This window comes from Grammomys surdaster, unplaced genomic scaffold (genome assembly GCF_004785775.1).
Source record: "Grammomys surdaster isolate TR1022 unplaced genomic scaffold, NIH_TR_1.0 363, whole genome shotgun sequence".
NCBI classification, from domain to species: domain Eukaryota; kingdom Metazoa; phylum Chordata; class Mammalia; order Rodentia; family Muridae; genus Grammomys; species Grammomys surdaster.
Genome location: NW_021604782.1, coordinates 7,656,635 through 7,662,634, shown reverse-complemented (window position 1 = coordinate 7,662,634; position 6,000 = coordinate 7,656,635). Strand labels below are relative to the sequence as shown.

Here is a 6,000-nt window from a genome sequence, read left to right as displayed (position 1 = left end):
AAAGAAGAGAAGCAAACAAAAACCAGAGTGCAATCCTAATTCTCACATCTCTGCTAGGACTCTGGGTTCCCAGAATCCCCCGTCCCTATCATTTTAAGAATAGCAGAACTATTTGCATTCGTAAACAAGGTGCATTCCCATGAAAATCTAGTTAGTGCAGAGGATCTTTAAACAGGGAAGGGATGCTGGATCATCAATGGACCTGAGCTGAACAGTCCGCTCTATAGACGTTGGGGGGTGAGAGGAGGGCGAAATTTCCCCACAGCACTTATTAACTGAAAGGAAGAGACTATCTAGAAACTGTCAGGGATAGGCATGTTCTGCTTTCTAAGTTGTGTTGTGTGTGAACCCCTGGCCACTTTTTCAAACCAACATGCTTCATAGAATGTTCAGGTCCATCTTAGCCTAGGAGATCTGGCTACTCTCATTTGATAGAATGATTTGGGTTAAGCATAGAGAATACTGATTTTTTAAAATGGGCTGACAAGATGGCTCATTGAGTAGACAGCTTGCAGTGAAAGCCTGCCAATCTGAGTTCTATCCCCAGAACCTGAGTAACAAAGTTAGTTGTCCTCTGATCTCCATGTGTGCATCATGACATGCACATGTCCCTACACACATCATACATGTGAACAATGCTAAATGAAACTTTAGGGTTGGTAGATAAGTAGCTAAAGGCACTTGTTACCAAGCCTGAGGACCTGAGTTTGAACCCCAGAAGCCAGATAATAAAAGGATAAAACCTGCTTCTGCAGGCTATCCTCTGCAGTGGCACATACACACACACACACACACACACATACACACACACTCATGAATCCACAAGCACATGCACATATTTAAATATATATGGTAGGGCTAGATAGATAAGGCTCAGCAGTTAAGAGCAATGACTGTTCTTGAGTTCAATTCCCAGCAACCACATGGTAGCTCACAACCATCTGTAATGGGATCTGATGCCCCTTTCTGGTGTGTCTGAAGATAGCTACAGTGTACTCATATGCATTAAATAAATAAATAAATAAATAAATACATCTTTTAGAAAAGAAATAAAAAATAAATTGTAATAAACTGTTTTTGTAATGTGTATGAATTAACTCTAAATTAATGTTTCTGTTACATTTGCTTCATTAAGGCGCCACAAAACAATCCATGCAAACACCACACTTCAAATCTGTCCACAGTTGACTACAGAGAGGACATTATCTAAGCTGCTCAGGTTTGCCCTAAAACATTTCTATTCCAACTTCCACTGAAAATTGTCACCTTATGGAATGATAATCTCTCTGGCTTAACCAATCGAGTTACTTCCCCGAGTCTCCTGTAGAGCTTTGGAAAGGAGAGCACCATCCCACTGTGGGTAAGTGAATGAACTTAAAGCCAAGACTTCAAGACTTGTGGCTACTCAAAGTGAAAGTAAAGATGTGTAAGAAAGGGTGACACATGCGTGACACATTCATGACACATGTGTGACACACTACAGTTTCCATGGCAAGAGGTTTTTGTTTTTTTAATTCTATCTTTTTGTATTTTCTTTGGGCTGGGAGGTTGCGGGGCGGGGGGGGGGATACAAGGAGAGGGGGAATGAGTGGGATTAGAGTGTGTGACATTAAATTCACAGACACACACAAAAATCAACAAAAAGTTAAAAAAGAAAGAAAGAAAAAAGAATGGCCAATACAGAGCCAGCAACAGGACAATGACTTGAAGAGTAAGTGGGAGACAGGACAGGACACCAGACAGGGCACACATCGCCAAGTGAAAAGGAGAGGCCGTGAGACAGGCACCAGGCTGAGAAAATCTCCATAGTCAGTTTCTATATCAGTGCAAAGAAGGAAATGAATGACAGGCCCCCTGTACAGTTATTGGCATCTTAAAAAACAAACAAAACAAAAAATTCTGTAATGCTGGGACTGCAGTGACCCAGGCAGGGCTTGCAAGATTCTACCTCAAAATTCTAAAATAAACAAAGTCAATCTTAAAGTATTGAGGATAGTTCCATTGTTAATCTTTATGCTAGTTGCTGGTTTTCATTCATTCATTCATTCATTCATTCATTCACTCATTCATTCATTCAAAAATAATAACAAAATAAAATACAATAAGATAAAACAAAGACTATCACATTGAAGTTGGACAACATAAACCAACAGAAGAAAAAGAGCCCAAGAGAAGGCTCAGGAATCGGACCCACCTGACACATAAAAACACTAAACTAAGTATAAGCAGGCCCTGGTGCAGCTCGGTCGGTGTAGACCCCGTGCATCCTGCTTCATCTCTTTGAGTTCTATGAGCTTTGTGCATGTTGGTTTAGAGGGCCCTGCATTTTTGATGTCCTCCATCCTCTCTGGCCCTTACACTCTTTCTGTCTCCTCTTTCTTGGGGGTTCCCAGAATTCTGAGGGAAAGACTTTGATGGAGACATCCCATTTAGGGTTGTGTTTTCCAAGATCTCACTCTTTGCTTAATGTCTGACTGTGGGTCATTGTATCTGTTCCCACCTGCTTCAGAAGGAAGCATCTTTGTAGACTGCTGAGCAATCCAACTACACAGGATGTCGTTACACGTCTTTTTCAAACTCTCTCTCTCTCTCTCTCTCTCTCTCTCTCTCTCTCTCTCGCTTCATAGAAAATCTGCCTTTGGGTATTGAGTTTGTAAGCATAAACAAAACGTTTCCTATCAAAACTTACTAAAATTGTTTAACTTCACACGTACATTAAGCAGTCTCTTCCAAGTGCCAGTGGCTGGCACAGAACCCGTCCACTTATCTAAGCACTTTGGCGACTCCTGTTCTTCACATCAAAGGGACAGTCATTGTAGGAGCTGTCGGGAGTCGCAGCATCAGTTCCATGTGTTGCAAACAAGGAACCAGACAGCAAACCTTTGGACTTGAGGAGTTAATTTTCAGCAATGCTCCTGTTTCAACTATTAAAAATCTCTTAACCCAACCTTCATCCAAATTCAATTTCACCTTTATTTAAACTTCTCATTACCCTAGTAAGCAGAGGTGACTAATAACAACTGTGATAGAAATCTGGGCCATGAGTATTTTAAGAGCCCATTAATTTTCATTTTAAAATGTGCGGTTGGTTACTTTTTGAGACGGGGTCTCTCTCACTCTGTCACCCTGGCTGACCTGGGTGAGACTTACTATGTATATCAGGTTGCCCTCATACTCACAGAAATCTACCTACTTCTGAGTGCCGTCATTAAAGGCATGCGCCCCGCCCCCCTCCCCAAGACAGGACCCATTCTGTAGCTCAGGCTGACCTGAAACTCAAAAGTCCTTGGGCAATCCTCCTGCTTCTGCTTCTACTGTACTAACAGTATAGGCCTGAGCCATTGTGCCCTACAAGAGCCCACTGACTCTATGAGGATAGCACACGTAACATCAGCAACCAGAAGGTCCACAGTGCTAATGGGTTAGCCCTATAATAAAATATTGAATGTTGGAGAAATACAACAACCAGCCAAGGTCATTTGATCAGTAAGTTAAGACAGCCTGCTTCACCTTAGTCACTGGAGATCCTCGGGCTACTGGGTCAGAACAAACCACTTATGAAAGTTAAATGAATTCTGACAACACCACTCCACACTCCGCAGGCAGAAAGCACCGCCAACTGTCATGCCAGAGCTATGAGATAATGGGGATTTCAAAATGTTTGTCCTAACTCAAAGACCAGCCAAGTTGTTCAGGATTACACCTCAGCATCCCAGAAACCAGACAGAACTCCAAGGTGCATTCTGCTGGGGCAGAGACAGAGACCTAGACAGGGTGACTTTTGATGCTCCTGACCCAGAGCTAACCCTGGGGGGTGGGGGTGGGGGCATGTTCCACAGGACTTTTGAGGTTTTCCTATGCAAGAGAGAGGGTTCTCGATTTAAAAAAGAAAAAAAAAAAAAAGCAGTGGAGAGCAAGCAGTAGACAACTGATCAGAACATGCACATCTATGTTAAAAAAAATAGATTCCTTCCCCATAATATTGTAAAATCTAGTTGGTCAAAACTGTGAATGCCGCCAGACTTAGAGAAAGAAAGGATGTTTGGTTAAAATGGAAATGCTGCCAGGGAGGCAAGAGCGATGCTTAAGTAAACTCATCAGAACAAAGACAAGCAGGTCCCCGAGCATGTTGGTGGCAGGTGCATGGCATGTATACCTCTTCACCCTCCGGGCGCCTGTGAGCACGTGCTGAGACAAAAACGAGCTTCCAGAAAGATGTAAAACTTGTTCATAGATTCAAAGATATAATATGGCAGATAAAATCCATTTTCATAGACAAACGCCAATGGTAAATTTGCTGGATTATTGCCACTGGGCTTGGAATGGACACAGGGAAAGGTGCTGATCTGTCAAAGTCCTCAGTGTGCAATCTCCGGGGACAAACCACTATCGGGTCTGAGGAGAGAACCCACTGTCGTCCTTTTCACAGATGCTTGGGATGATGGATTGCCCAGCCCTGGTGAGTAGTGTCTTCATCTGTGCTGCGGAGTTCCGCGACCCAGCTGCTAGCCCAGCCCGTCTGGCTCATCACTGGCTGCTCCGACCCTCACCCGCTCTCATCCGGCCACCTGCGCCACTGCTCTCCAGCGCGAGTTCCCGTTCTCACGGGCTTCGTTTCAGTCTCTTGTAATCCACTGGCTTTCTCTAGAATTTCCCAGGGCTGTCAGAGTCTCTCTGCTCTTATCCTTCCCAGTGTGCCTCCTCTACGGACTTTACTGGTGGCACTTTCCTCTGCGACCTGCTCCTAAAATTCCCCCTCAGAGTATTCCCAGAGACTCTCACCCGGGCTTCACTGGAGATGAAACCCCAGTTTGAAGTCCTAAAGGCCGAGTCTCAGGACACACGAACCTGCTCAGCTCGAACCCCAACCTTTCTGCCCTTCAGAACCGTTGCTTCCTCCATCAGCTAAGGAGTTCAGTAGCCTAGACTCCAGTCCAAAACTGCTCCGGCTGAGCACCCTAGGCCTCAGTTTCCTTGCAAAGCTATGGACTTCTAAAGATGCCGCCAGCACCGCCACCCCAGCAGGCAAGACCCGAGCCCTTTTGGCTAACTGACCTCGGTGGCTCTGTCTACCCCTACTGGCTCTTGTGCACAACATTTGATTTCACCGTTTTTTCTGTATGTATCGGCAGGGGTGGGGCTGTTTATTTTTTTTAAGCATATGTAAGTACTGAATAAGCACGGACCTGCCCCAAACCTAAGAAATTCAAAGGCACGTAGACCTTTCCAGCTCGAATGGCTTCCCAGACAGAATCCACTAGGCACAGACTTGAAGACTGAGCCTCTCACAATCCACCTTTTCCCAGTGCAGGAGAGCGCTCTAACCCGAGTTCCGAACCGCCACGCCCCAACTTAGACACCCACCTCTAGGCGCCAATTCCGAGCGCGCAGTCCTCCGGCTCCGCTCCAGCGTGGTGCGGCTGCCGCCTGCTGCTCCCGAAGTCCAGGGAAAGAAGAGGCACAGCCCCAACCCGGGGCTAGCGCATCTGCCAAGAGCAGCAGCCTCTGGGCTCGCCTGGCACCCGGGAGCCCCGCCCACCCATCCGGGACCGCCCCACTCCAGACCGGTGGTCCGCCCTCCTTTTTCATTGCTCCTCCCTATCCATCCATACCTCCTCTTGGTAGCTGGAACAGAACATAAGCCCTAAGAAATGGATGAATGGGGCTGGAGAGATGGCTCAGCAGTTAAGAGCACTGACTGCTCTTCCAAAGGTCCTGAGTTCAATTCCTAGCAACCACATCCATAGCTCACAACCATCTGTAATGGGATCCAAAACCCTCTTCTGGGGTGTCGGAAGGCTGCTATCATATACATAAAATAAATTAAAAAATCTTTTAAAAAAATGGATGAACGTATGTATGTATGCCTGCGTGAATGGAGAAACTGAAGTGGTGGGAGAAGTGGCAAGAGAATGTTTGGAGGAGAAAGCCATGACTGGCCCCTGGGTAAGAGAGGGCTGGGAAAGTGTTTCTTGGTTGTAATAAGAGTTTAATGTGGTC

The 6,000-nt window shown here is 45.6% G+C and overlaps 1 protein-coding gene across 3 annotated transcripts in view; it reads right to left on the bottom strand.

Annotated features, from left to right (window-relative positions):
* Positions 1–6,000, bottom strand: part of Akap2 (A-kinase anchoring protein 2) — a 137,673-nt gene that overhangs the window by 111,616 nt on the left and 20,057 nt on the right. The window contains exon 1 of one of the 3 annotated variants that reach the window (XM_028779894.1): positions 5,365–5,460. The exons of the other annotated variants lie outside the window; for them this stretch is intronic. The gene's annotated coding sequence lies outside the window, so the exon portion shown is untranslated. Of the gene's footprint in view, positions 1–5,364; positions 5,461–6,000 lie in introns of those variants that run through there. 3 annotated transcript variants of the gene reach the window in all.